Here is a 14,686-nt window from a genome sequence, read left to right as displayed (position 1 = left end):
TGCAGGAAGCTGCGGCCAGCACATCAATCAGCCCCTGCCGCTTCCCACAGCCCCCATTGGCCTGGAGCGGCAAACGGCGGTGAGTGGGAGCCACGATCAGCCAAACCTGCAGACGTGGCAGGTAAACAAATCAGCCTGGCCCGCCAAGGAGCTTACCCTGGCGGGCCGCATGCCAAACATTGCCAATCCCTGGTTTAGGCCATTATATTTAGCCATAACCTTGTGCCCCAGCAGAATGAAAATACCTTCAGTTTGATCTTCCCGATAAAGTAGGGTTTTTTCAAATTCTGTTACAACATGAGTATGCTCTATTTGCATCTTTTTTAATCAAACGGTCAGGCCACAGTGTCACCTAATAAAACTCTACATATTGTAGACACAATAAGCAGTAGATTAAGCCAAATACAGAACTAGCAATGCAGAGCTGTGGCCCTTATTCACTGCAATGATGAAATGACATGTGTGTGTGTACCAGATATCTTGAAAGTTGTAGCATTCAGTATTATACTGAATTTTCTTAAGAACAGAAAAAATGCGAGCTTGCTAACATCTGTGTCGACTTGCAGGCAAGGCTGCAAAGGAGCCAGTTGCAGCTCCTGATCCTGGCCCCAGCCCCTGTGGCAGCATAATTTAGCGTGGACTCAGGACTGCTCTAAAATACACTGGTTCAAAATGGCCCATGGAGGTCCCTGCACAAGCTGAAAATAGCCAGATGCAGCAGCACCCCACACAGGCCTTTGATGGTTAGTGTAGGGGAGTGTCCTGTGTCAGGGGAATCCCCAGATGGGGACATCCTCTGACTTTATAGCCCTTTGCCCTTCCAGGACATCACAAAGGTGCCAGTCAAAGAACCTGTTTTCAGGAAAATGAATCTACTGCTTATTTTTTAAAACTGTAAGGAGAAAGCTCATGCAAGTTTAATCAGTATAACTAAATACTATGATGAATTTCCCAGACATATAATATCTTAAAAGCCTAAGTTGTTTTGGTAACTATTCGATACACAAACTAGAAAATAAAATTTAGTGACAATGAAACCCTTCTGTTTCTCTGTAGTGGCCCATCGTATTTCTGTATTTTAAATTTCCTCATCTGAAATCCACTCAATTTTTCAGTCGAAAAACTGCTTTTCGGAACGTGGTCTTAGGTTTCAATGTTACTTTTTTTTCTCCTTTTATTTACAGTAAAAGCTATGTTATCCAGCAGTTTACCAACTGGAAGGCTCTATAAACCAGCATTTCTGATCTTCATTGAAAGTCTGGTTTACAGTCTGGTTGGCGCGGGGCCGGCAGGCTCCCAACCTGCCTCCGCGTGGCTCCCTGGAAGTGACGACATGTCCGTGTTGCTCCTGGGTGGAGGAACAGTCACAAGGGGTTCAGAGTGCAGCAGGGGGTGCGGGGCTCAGGCTCTGGGAGGGAGTTTGGGTGCGGTAGAGGATGTGGGGCTGGAGGTTGGAGCACGGGAATGGGGGTGGGGTGCTGGCTCCAGCTGGTGCTCACCTCAGGCGGCTCCCCGCAAGCAGCGACATGTCCATGCTTCTTCTAGGCAGAGGCGCAGCTGGTTGACTCTGAGCACTGACCCGGCCCCAAGTGCTGGCTCTGCAGCTCCCATTGGCAAGGAACTGCGGCCAATGGGAGCTGCGGGGGTGGTGCCTGCGGGTGGAGGTAGCGTGCAGAGCCACCTGCACGTGCCTTCGCCTAGGAGCAGGAGGGACATGTCACCTCTTGCAGGGAGCCACCCGAGGTAAACACCGCCTGGATCCAGCACCCCGCACACAAACACACCCTTGCCCCAACCCTTTGCCCTGAGCCCCCTCCTGCACCCACATACCCTCCCTCTTAGTTAACCAAAATATTTTGCTTACCGGCACCCTCCATTTCCCCCACATGCTGGATAACAAAGCTTTTACTGTACAAAGTATACAATTCAGGGTTTCTCATAGATATACATTGTTCCACCTTCCTACTCCATAGAACAGAAATAAGCAACCAAAACAAAACAAAACAAAAAAGCACTAGATGCCTGTAAAGCATGGTGCTTTAGGGACATCTACTACGACAAGTTTTCTTCCCAGCTACCTTACAATCTATTTCAGAATCAGGATGTTAAACCAGAAGGACAAGGGAAATCATATCTAGCAAAACTGAAGTAAGAGGAGAAATTCTGTGGGAATGCATCTGATGACGTGATCTGTAGCTCACAAAAGCTTATGCTCAAATAAATTTGTTAGTCTCTAAGGTACCACAAGTACTTCTTTTCTTTTTGTGGGACAGAAGTAATTCCACGAAAGTTTATGCTCAAATAGATTTGTTAGTCTTACGGTGCCACAAGTACTACTTCTCTTTTTGCGGATACAGACTAACATGGCTGCTACTCTGAAAAGTGTTACAATGATTTGTGTTATCTTGTGTTAATATCTTTTTTTTGCTATGTTTACTTATTTTTGGTTTTAGTTTTATAACATTATAATGGCAAGGCAAGGGAATGGCAGCTGTACCCACGTGGAGATTAGTGTTAGAATGCTAGGCTTACAGAGAGGATTTGAAGGAGGAAAGAAAAGTCACTGGGCACACAGGAGGAGTGAGATTGTTCTGAGTGTAGAGAGCAGCACAAAAAAACACAAGATGGAAAAGGAGACAAAGCGAACAATAAGGTGAGAGCAATGGACAGAGTGTAGGACCCATGTGATTTGTAAAAAGCTGGGAGGATAAGGAGTTTGATTGTGATGGGGAAGCAGACAGCAGGCAAGGGATTGGAGTGGAAGCTTATTTTCATTGTAGCATGTTGAATAGAGTGGAAGCTTACAATACGAGAGGTGGGAAGTCAGCGATGACTAGAATTTTTCTACAAATTTTTGACAAAATTTGTCTATTGAAGCGAAAGTGTTTTGCAGAAACCGATTGGTTTTGATTAATTTTTTCTCAGGAATGTTTCTCAGATCCAGGATGGAATTTCTGGTCAAAACATAGATGAAAACCCACAATAGCCAGAAGCCTGGTGATTAAGACTTGCCTATGAGGTGGGGAACCCAGGTTCAAGTCCCTGCTCCAAATCTTATTACAGGGGAAAAGGCAAAATGCCACATTTATTGTGAATACAGAAAGAATCATAGTAAGCAGTTAGTTATAGCTATAACATTCCATTCAATTTCATATTTATTCACACATTCATTCATACAACACACACGCAGAGGTTCTGCAAGGTTGTTATCATAGGTACCAGCCTTAGAGTTGCTCATGCCAAGCCACTGGCCAGGTGGCCTGGACATGAGGAGGGAGCAGGGCCTTGTCAGATGCTCATCTGATGCTCCTGGAAGTTGGTTTGCAGAATCAGACCCCAAAGTTCTCACTTTCTAGAGTCCATTTTTATAGGAATTTCTTCCTATGCCAGTCTATGGGAATTGCTTCATCAAGCTGTTGCTGAATCAATCAGCAGATGGCACATTCCTGACGGCTCCGTGCTGCTAGATGTTATCTTGTTCTTTGGTTCTCCCATTCTTGAGGCTGTTGGGTGGATTCCAGTCTGCCCTCCGGGGGTCCTCTGGTTATTTCCACTTGACTCCTTCTTCAGCTGATAGACACTGGATTCTTAGGCTGGCACCTCCCTGATCATTCAGTTATTATCCACACCAAGCATCCATCCAGATATATCCTCTATCTCTATTTTAATCACAATTGTTAACAAAGCGAGGTGAATACAACAAAAGGGCAGGGAGTCTCTGGGTGCTGTTTCTGTTGTTACAGAGTATTGCTTTGAGTCTCTCTCTGTGTGAGTAGTTGTTGTTACAAAGAATTGCTTTGAGAACAGACTCTGTCTTAGAATGTACTAACACAATTAGCAGCTTGCAAGTTTCACACATAGAGGGAGAGAAACAGTACCAAAAACCAAGAGTCCTCTTAATTAGTAATACCCTGGAATTTAAACTATGGGGAATCAAACTCATTTGTGATTTTAACACAGAATTTCTTTAATATGATCCAACAAAGACACTTGCCTATGAGGTGGGGAACCCAGGTTCAAGTCCCTGCTCCAAATCAGGCAGAATCTAGGTCTCCGATATCTCAAATGAGTGCCCTAGCTACCAGGCTATTGTGAGGTGGAGAGTGACACCAGGAAGTTTTTTCACAAAGTAGAATTGGTTTCCAGCCAGTCCTAGTTGTGATAGATTGTTATTTCACATGCAAAGGAATTTTATTAAAGCTTTTAGAAGCAGGGATCTATCTAGGTTCTTATACCACATCACAGTATCTAAGCAAGTAGAATGGAGAGGAAAGGATGAATTGCACATTTTCTAATGGATTGTGCATTTAAATGCCTCCAAAAATGGGGATTTCACAGCTTCACTTAATAAGTTATGCCACAGTCTAATTCACCTCCATGTTAGGAATGTTCCTAATTAATGTTCTACATTTTCCCTGTTTTAACTTATTGCATTTATTTTTGCTTAAGTTCAAGAGACATTTTGGCAGTAAGAATCTATTCTGGTAGATTATTAGAGTAAAGGGATCTCTCTGCTCTACTTTGTTTTGTTCTCTTGAAACAACTATTAATCCTCTTCTGCATGGCTTATTGTTTACTTGTAAAATATGGCCAGGGTATATCTGACATTTTAACTGAAAAATACATTTAGTCCTATTTAACTCCAATTTCAAAAGTAAGTTAACTACAGTATTTCCTTAAAAGTTGCCATCAGTTGATGACGTAGTTGGTCAGATCAGGTCCGACAATTTTATGTTCTCCCTTCTTTCCCATGAAAATAACAAGGCTTATGAGTATGTGTCAATGAATAGTAACTATCCACACAACTAAAAACTCATTTAAACCTAAACTGTATTTTTCGCCATGCTAACAATTATAAATCTCTTGTTTGAGATTTCCAGGTGTTAGAAAGCAAACATTATGGGAAACTAATCATCATTTGGAAATATCAGTCTAACATTTGAATCCATATTTAGATAGTTTTAGAATTAATTTCACCCTTATATTCCATAACATTTCTTCAGTGCAATATGTGTCAGTGCATGGGGTGAAATCCTGACTCTTTGGAAGTCAATGATAGCTTGCTATTGACTTCTATGAGTCCAGAATTCCACTCCTAGTCTAGACACCGAATTTGTACTACCCGGCAGTATATTCTTATTTATTATTTCATTGCAGTGGTGCCCAGATACCCCATCAAGACTGGCATCCCTTGTGCTATTGGTCCTTACTAATGAAACCTCAATTCAAATGTTTAATTGTGTTTTTCAGCCCTTGCTTTCCCTTCCTGATTGAAGATAGGGCCTCTTCCTTCCTCTCCCACTAAAGCCAGCTTTATCTACCACAGCACAGTGGTGCCACCCTGTCTCATTCCAAAGCTAATTCTTTTGGAAAGGGTAGGGTGATAAGAGGGGAAACATTTCTCCTTAACTGAGGCCTTGTCTACACTACAAAGTTTTGTTGACAAAACAGTGAACGCATACACATTACGATGCGATTTTTGGCAGCAAAAATGCCCTATTTTGGCAACAAAATACAACCACCCTGATGGGAGACATAAGTCTTTTTCCTCTAAATGTTTGTTGACAACATGCCAGTGTAGGGTTAGGCTTGATTTTATCACTTTAATTGGCTTCCAGGAGGTGTCCCACAATGCCCATTGTGACCATTCCGGTCAGCAGTTTGAACTCCACTGTCCTGCAGCCAGATAAACAACCATCTGCCCTTCCCTCTTAGAAGCCCCAGGAATTTTTGAAATCCATCTTCTGTTAGCTCAGCATGGACAGGTCTCATCGCATCTTCCCAGGTGAGCTTGGCAGGTTATTGCAGCAAACACTGTCCCGCTTGGACCACTGTGGAGCTGCTGGAGCTGCTCAGTATATTGGGAGAGGAAGCTGTGCAGTCCCAGCTGTGCTTGTGCCATAGGAATTGGAATACCTAAGGGCACATTTCTTGAGGCTTGTGCGAAAAGGGCTGTGATCGGGACACACTACAGTGCAGAGCAAAGATAAAGGAGCTGAGGCAGGTGTACCATAAGGCGAGGGAGGCAAACCGTCACTCCGGTGCTGCTCCTAAAACCTGCCGGTTCTCTAAGGAGCTGGTCGCTATCCTCTGTGGTGACCCCACTTGCATCACCAAGAGCCTCATGGATACTTTGGAGGGCACAGAGGTGGTGGAAAGAGGACCTAATTTGGAGGATGAAGTTATTGATGAAGAGGTGGAGTTAGATGAGGATGTGGCCGCGGGGGCAGGCAGCCAGGAACTGTTCTCCACTTCAGAGGTGTCTAGCCAGGTGAGCAAGCAGCAGGAGATGAGACTCCTGATAAGTAGCTGTGGCTTGTGTAGTCCGGAGGTGGGTTCAGGGCATAGAAATGTGGGAGGCTGGCAGTGATTCTGTGAGCTGGACATTTCCCTGCATAGCTAATCAGTACAGTGGAACAGGGAGTTGATGCGCACCGAGCTCTCACAGGAATCCTCCAGAGAGATCTCCAGGAAAGTTTCCTGGAGGTACTCGGCAATCACTTGTGCAGGGACCAAAGCAGCACACAGGCGAGCAGCATACGGAGCAGGGCAGGAGCCACAAGCATGTAGTAAATGTACTTGTTTCCCTGTTACCCTTAGCAGTGAGATATCTGCTTGAATGACCCTGCCTATGGAAAAGTGTGGGAGAATTTTAGAATTTTTCCCCAAGTTGGCTGCACCACAACCCTTGCAGAGTGAGTGATCTCTTCCCCATGTGGAGCACCCCCACACCCCCGCCAACACTCAGCATGCTTTGAGTGTTCGCAGAGATGTGTGCTCACCGAGGGTCAGTGAGAAAGTGATTGTTGTTACCAGAGGTGTATTTTACTGAAATGTTTCAATGCTGTGCATGAATTTAACAATCATGCTTCTGTGCATTGTTTCTTGTGCTTCTGCAGATATAGCCTTCAGGAACACCCCTCACACATAGGCTGAGCCTCTCTGCCAAATAAAAAAGTGCCCAAGATGGAGCAAAGAAGACATGTTCCGGGAGGTACTGCACTACTCCAATGTAGAGAAAAGGGAATGTCAAGGAGTGGTGGGAAGCTGAAAGGCAGGGCAGAAAAGAAAATAGTTTGTTAAGGACGCAACTGAGTGGATGAAGCAAACACAGATGCTAAAGTCCTTAATAATGCTGCAGACTGAGCAGATCTGTGCCCACCCTCCCCTGCAGCACATTCAGAATTCTTTTCCATGCTCCCCCCCCCCAAAACTCCACCCACACAGTCCTTTCCACTTTCCGGGATTTCTTGGTTTCCCTTTCACTCCATCCCCTTGGACAACTTTCACAATGATAGCAGGACCTACACACAGCTTTGAAAGTCTGCCCTTTCCTGGTACCTCCTTTCCCAGCAGGCATGTGTGTGTGTGTGTGTGTGTGTGTGTGTGTGTGTGTGTTGCTTCTTGTGCAATAAAAGCAACGGTTTTGAATGGTAACTCAGCTTTATTCGTTTCCTATGAATTGAGATTGCAGGCGCTACCAATACATGCACAGGCAGTTTATTCCTGTGCTTGCTGGAATGTAAAGCCCCAAATGTCACCATTCCTTCCTAGGAAAACTACATGTGATGTAACCTTGCAGCACCAATCAGAGCTACAGTACTGGTTCCCATTTTCAAAGTGTTGCTTCAAAGCCTCCACGATTCAAATTGCCCCCCTCTGGGCTCCTCTGATAGCCCTGGTATCTGGCTGCTCAAAATCAGCAGCCAAGTGGTCTGCCTCAACACTCCACCCCTGAGCAAACCTTTCACCCTTAGCTTCACAAAGATGATGCGACATACAACACGTGGCTATGACCATGGGAATATTATCCATATTAAGGTCTAACCTGCCATAAAGGCATTGCCAGTGTGCCTTTAATCTACCAAAGGTACATTCCACTGTCATCCGGCACCTACTCAGCCTGTTGTTGAACTGCTTCTTATTGCTATCCAGGTGTCCCGTGTAAGGTTTCATGAGCCACGGCTGTAAGGGGTAAGCTGGGTCTTCCAGGATCATTATGGGCATTTCAATATCCTGCACTGTAATCTTCTGGTTTGCAAAGAAAGTCCCTGCTTGTAGCTTTCTATACAGGCTGATGTTCTTGAAGATGTGTGCGTCATGAACCTTCCCGGACCACCCCATGCTGATGTCAGTGAAATGCCCTCAGTGATCCACAGGTGCCTGCAACACCATGGAGAAGTACCCCTTCCTATTCATGTACTCTGTCGCAAGGTGGTCTGGTGCCAAAATTGAAACATGTGTGCCATCTATCACCCTGCCACAGTTAGGGAAACCCATTTCTGCAAAGCCATCCACTATTTCCGGCACATTTCCCAGAGTCATGGTCCTTCGTAGCAGGATGTGATTAATTGCCCTGCACACTTGCATTAACGCAGCCCCAATGGTTGACTTCACCACTCCAAACTGATTTGCGACTGACCGGTAGCAATCTGGAGTCGCCAGCTTCTACACAACATTTGCCACATGCTTCTCTACCAATAGGGCAGCTCTCATTCTGGTGTCCTTGCACCACAGAGCTGGGGCGAGCTCCGCACGCAGTTGCAGGACGGTGGTTTTCTGCATCCGAAAGCTCTGTAGCCACTGCTCATCCTCCCACACCTGCATGACGATACAATCCCACCATTCAGTGCTTGTTTCCCAAGCCCAAAAGCAACATCTGTCCCATGCAGCTGTTTTGTGAATGCCAAAAGCAATCTAAAGTTGCTCCTATCCATATCATGCAGCGTGTTGAGCAACTGGGAGTCTTCTTCAATTAGGAACTTCATGATTAATTGCACTGCTATCCACGATGTCTTCATGACAGTTATCAGATCATAGGAGAGCGGAGTGGAATCCATCTCTTCTCACAAAGGTGCACAGCAAAGAAGGACCATTGAAAAATGCCATGAAAGATAGCTAGAAGCCCATGGAGTGCTGGGACAGAAAGCAATGCATCATGGGACATTGAGCCCGGTCCCAAGATGCACCGCAATCTACTCCGCCTTCCCACAACACCAAGCGACAGAAGATGTCGACCTGGACTGTGGGATAGGTACCCGCTCTGCCAAAAGAGGGAGCGAGTGTAAACATGACATTCCTGTGACGTTGCACCCCATAATGCTTTATGGAAATATGCTTATGGATGTATATATGACATAACTGGAATATGTCTTATGCTACATTTGCCATGTAACATATCTCTGTAAACATACATATGATCTACTGAATATATTCATCCTACTTGTATGCATGTATCACTTTTGTATTCAAAGTTATGAATGTTGACTGTGTACTTGTTTGATTTTAAGTAGCCCTAGTAAGACATTTGGTCAGCTTCTTAAGAACTGAATTTGCAAGTTAAGTGCCCAATCAAGAAACACTTAATGAACAATGGAACCTTGGAAGACTCCAATCCACATAAGACGTCTACCTGGGGACATTCAAGGTAGCATGTGAACAATGACTGCCACCTGTAAAGTTCTGAGTCATGCATAGAAATGTGACTTGCCGATGTGACTCCAAAACTCCAGCTTGCAGCTGGATTCTGCATAGGAGAGAAGAGGGGGTCTCCACCCACAAGAGAAAGTTTATTTAAGCCCCTGGGAGACCCCTCCATTTTGTCTTCAGCTGGTTCCAGAGATAGCCTCTCCACTCCCAAAGGATACCCGAAAGAAACTGGATAAAGGACAGTAACCACAGGGGTGTGAGTGATTGCTGGACTCAGACTAGAAGGAGAGATTTCATCTGTAATCACTTACTTACCATATTAAGTTTAGACTTGGGTGTTTTATTTTATTTTGCTTCGTAATTCACTTTGTTCTGTCTTTTATTACTTGGAACCACTTAAATCCCACTTTTTGTATTTAATAACATCACTTTTTACTTATTAATTAACCCAGAGTATGTATTAATACCTTGGGGGGAGGGCAAACAGCTTTGCATATTTCTCTGTCAGTGTTATAGAGGGTGAACAGTTTATGAGTTTGCCCTGCTTAAGCTTTACACAGGGTTGTCAAGGTTCCTTCCCCACTCTGAACTCTAGGGTACAGATGTGGGGACCTGCATGAAAACCCCCTAAGCTTACTTTTACCAGCTTAGGTTAAAACTTCCCCATGGTACAAACTATTTTACCTTTTGCCCTTGGACTTTATCACTGCCACCACCAAAGGTCTAACCGGTATATTACTGGGAAAGAGTCCATTTGGAAACATCTTTCCCCCCAAAATCCTCCCAAACCTTACACCCCCTTTCCTGGGGAAGGTTTGATAAAAATCCTCACCAATTTGCATAGGTGAACACAGACCCAAACCCTTGGATCTTAAGAACAATGAAAAAGCATTCAGATTCTTAAAAGAAGAATTTTAATAGAAGAAAAAGTAAAAAGAATCACCTCTGTAAAATCAGGATGCTAAGTACCTTACAGGGTAATCAGATTCAAAACATAGAGAACCCCTCTAGGCAAAACCTTAAGTTACAAAGAGACACAAAACCAGGAATATCACAGGGCCTAATAACATCAGCCACACTATCAGAGGCTCGTTCACCTGCACATCCACCAATGTGATATATGCCATCATGTGCCAGCAATGCCCCTCTGCCATGTACATTGGTCAAACTGGACAGTCTCTACGTAAAAGAATAAATGGACACAAATCAGATGTCAAGAATTATAACATTCATAAACCAGTCGGAGAACACTTCAATCTCTCTGGTCACGCAATCACAGACATGAAGGTCGCTATCTTAAAACAAAAAAACTTCAAATCCAGACTCCAGCGAGAAACTGCTGAATTGGAATTCATTTGCAAATTGGATACTATTAATTTAGGCTTAAATAGAGACTGGGAGTGGCTAAGTCATTATGCAAGGTAGCCTGTTTCCTCTTGTTTTTTCCTACCCCCCCCCCCCAGATGTTCTGGTTTAACTTGGATTTAAACTTGGAGAGTGGTCAGTTTAGATGAGCTATTACCAGCAGGAGAGTGAGTTTGTGTGTGTATGGGGGTGGGGGGGATGTGAGAAAACCTGGATCTATGCAGGAAATAGCCCGACTTGATTATGTAAAGAGTTGTCACTTTGGATGGGCTAGCACCAGCAGGAGAGTGAATTTGTGTGGGGGGGTGGAGGGTGAGAAAACCTGGATTTGTGCTGGAAATGGCCCACCTGTTGATCACTTTAGATAAGCTATTACCAGCAGGACAGTGGGGTGGGAGGAGGTATTGTTTCATATTCTCTGTGTGTATATAAAGTCTGCTGCAGTTTCCACAGTATATATCTGATGAAGTGAGCTGTAGCTCACGAAAGCTCATGCTCAAATAAATTGGTTAAGTCTCTAAGGTGCCACAAGTACTCCTTTTCTTTTTGCGAATACAGACTAACACGGCTGTTCCTCTGAAACCTGTCATTCCATTCTGCACAGCTTATTTTCTCAGCCATTTAAAGAAATCAGAATCTAACGCATATCTAGCTAGATTACTTACTAAGTTCTAAGACTCCATTCCTGTTCTGTCCCCGGCAAAAGCATCACACTGACTGAGAGAGAGAGGCTTTGTTTCTCCCTCCCCCCAGCTTTTGAAAGTATCTTGTCTCTTCATTGGTCATTTTGGTCAGGTGCCAGCGAGGTTATCCTAGCTTCTTAACCCTTTACAGGTGAAAGGGTTTTTCCTCTGGCCAGGAGGGATTTTAAAGGTGTTTACCCTTCCCTTTATATTTATGACAAGGGTAAACAAATTTATTTGGGGTTTGGACCACATTGGGAGCTGGGTACCTGAGTCCTGGAGACAGGAACACTTCTTAAGCTGTTTTCAGTTAAGCCTGCAGCGTTTGGGGGATGTGGTTCAGACCTGGGTAGTCTCAGCACATCACTTGGCAGTTCCTAAGGGGATTTTTTGTGATCCAAGCCATCACAATTCTGATTTTTATTATGCCGATTTTTGAGTGTCGACATCACTTTTGTCAACCAAACTTGGTAGTGTAGACAAGGCCTGAGTCAGAGTTCCAGCTTTTCAGCTGGGATCCTGCACAAGGGGGGCTGATCAGGTGCTATTTCCCCCAATCTATTACCAGAGCAGAACCTTGCCTTCAATTCTGAAGTGGAGACAAGGAGACTAAAAGTAGGGAAATTCAGTTGCTAAGTAAACACAATACCTAGTACATTGTTGTGCCTAGCAAATAAATACACGCAGTTAAATTCCACCCTCATTTACACCCTTGAGAAATTGACTCACAATTTTTTTAATCCCAAATTGGAGTTTACCTAGCAAGGGCTGACTATTTCAAGTGCCCTTATTGTTGAGAGCCACACTTCCAAGTAGCCACACACATTTTACACAAATTTAAATAAAAAATGACTCCCAGGCTCAAAATTTCTTCTCAAGACTCAGGCTTTAGCAACATTGTTACAGCACAGTTCAAAAAACAGGTCCGTGTACTTTACAGGATATTTTAACATTTAGATTAGGCTGAGGAGTTGCTCATAACTTTAAGAGAGGTCATTAATATCCCATATATCTGAATTACAGGAAAAATTACAAGTTAAAAAGGAAAAAGTTTACCAAAAGAGCAGATGAGTGTAAGACAGAAATAAGTTGTCAATCCACAGCACAGAGAGCTACCAAAACTGGTTTTTCAGGACATGGGTGGAGAAGATTCTGTTTTGAAAGAAATTAAGCTTTGAAATTGTAACTAGTAGAAAAATCACCCTACAAGGTCAGAACACTGAGTTTTATGCACCTTGTTTTCACTAAGAAATATATGAAAGATGAATTTTAAAATTTTGCATACAGTGCAGCAGGGGTTTTTTTTCAACTGTATAACTTTTACTGCAACCTGAATATCTCTGAAATATTTTCAGTGAAGAAACTAAATGCCTTGTTATCCATAAGCATATGTTTCATTTCATGATGCACTAAAATGACTGTCTTGTATCTAAACAGCTATTTTACTACTTTATACACACTTTGCAAGTGTGTTAGTATCTTCTAGATACTTTACTGATAATTTACCCCTAAAAGGCTAACTATTGATAGTGTTTTCAGCATTTACCATAAGTTCAAGTAAAATGAGATCTGTTTATTTTATCACCTCTATTTCCTGTGATATTTTCATTTTAAAGAAGAAATGCCATAGAAATTATAAAGAAGCATCAAAACAAAGGGGAAATACCAGTAAAACACCTCTCATTGAAAGCTGGGTGAGCAGCCAGTTTGTCAATTGAGAAATAAAAAATATAATTAAATAAAATCAGTCACAAACGCAAGATAACAAATGATAATATATAATGCACACACTGTGGCCAAGATTTCTAAAAGTGTGCAGTGATTTTGGGTTTCCAGCTTGAGACACCATAAAGTTGCTTGACTTTCACAGGGCGTGCAGTCCTTTCTGAAAAATCAGGCCCCTTTAAGGGGCACAAACTGGGCATCCTAAATTACTGCACACTTCTTAAAATCTTGCACTTTAAACATATGGTATATTTTAAAAAGTAAAGCTTACCACTATATGATAAATAAGTCCTCTGTAGCTGGCCCACTCCAGTGATTGTCTTGGTGGTCACCTGGAACTGATGTGTAGTTAAAGTTCACAGAGAGCAGTATCACACTCCATCTGACTGTCTGAAAGGCTCAGAGGTTTCTCCTTCAGAGGCTGAGTCACTTATGGAGGAGGTGGGAGGTGTGGAAAAGGGTGTCACCCAGTACAAATACTAATTCAATTAAAAATACCTGTGAGATTACTATAGTCCTGTACTTCTGTATTCTTTACATAAAGCAGGGCTGGGTTCACAAAGTAAAAATGCTTTCATGGACCCAGAAATAGCCCACAGGCTGTTGATACCTATACTATACATGATTTAGTCTGGATTCTCCACGCAAATAAAAGCTCACTGGGCATTGGACCTGCCTCTCAAATAGAGGTTTTAATGAATGTAATACACATATTTACATGCAAAAAGTATGTGAGGAAGCACCGTCTTTCATAAAGGAAAGGTCTCCAGAAGTGTTATGCGAGGAATGTACACTGGAATCTGACACCCATTAAATAGCTGTCTCATTTTGTTATGTTAGAAGAGAAAAACCACCAGCCAAGAAAAAAAAATCTCACGGCAGAACCTGTTGCAAATCCCTGCCATTTGTGTTTCATTTTATTACTGCTAATATTAACAGGGCAAAGGCAAAAGATTGCCTCCATTTTCCTCTGCTGTTGCAATTCATTACTCTGTACGTTAAGAAGAGGCTCTATCCATGAGCAAGGGACAAAGGAACACAGGATTCTATAGCACTGAAACGGCCATGCTCAAGATCTAGGGGCAACAAAAAGTGCATATTAAACAGGCCCACACTGGTTCTATAATTTGGGGACATTTTTATAGTAACAAATGTAAGACCGGATCTTGCAAGCTGACTTCACTGGGAGTTGACATTGCTCAGCCCCCCATAAGATCAGGTGTGTAGATGTATTAACATAGCAAATGTGCCTTTAGAGCAAAATTTTGTAACCTCTGTTCTTGGTAAAGGGTACTTCATGTCAGAAAAGTAAGCTCCGTACTTTGCTGAATGAAGATATATTCTGCACATGTCTTATATTTTACAAAACACAGTTGATTAAAATAATTCTGCCAGCGGGGCAGCTCTTGAAAAGTAAAAGTAGTATATAAGTTGCCAACCACCACAGACTTCAGAATTAATTAATGGAAGCTAATGGGCCTTTC

At 43.1% G+C, this 14,686-nt stretch overlaps 1 protein-coding gene across 4 annotated transcripts in view; it reads right to left on the bottom strand.

Annotated features, from left to right (window-relative positions):
• SCEL (sciellin) overlaps positions 1–13,824 on the bottom strand; it is a 90,304-nt gene extending 76,480 nt beyond the window's left edge. The window contains exon 1 of one of the 4 annotated variants that reach the window (XM_075129175.1): positions 13,474–13,824. The gene's annotated coding sequence lies outside the window, so the exon portion shown is untranslated. The remainder of the gene's footprint in view (positions 1–13,473) is intronic. The other 3 variants (XM_075129172.1, XM_075129164.1, XM_048852825.2) reach the window with 3 other exon arrangements.
• Between the last annotated feature and the right edge of the window lie 862 nt (positions 13,825–14,686).

Source organism: Caretta caretta, chromosome 1 (assembly GCF_965140235.1).
Source record: "Caretta caretta isolate rCarCar2 chromosome 1, rCarCar1.hap1, whole genome shotgun sequence".
NCBI lineage: Eukaryota > Metazoa > Chordata > Testudines > Cheloniidae > Caretta > Caretta caretta.
Note: the sequence above shows the minus strand (reverse complement) of the source record. Positions and strands in the feature narration are given on the sequence as shown.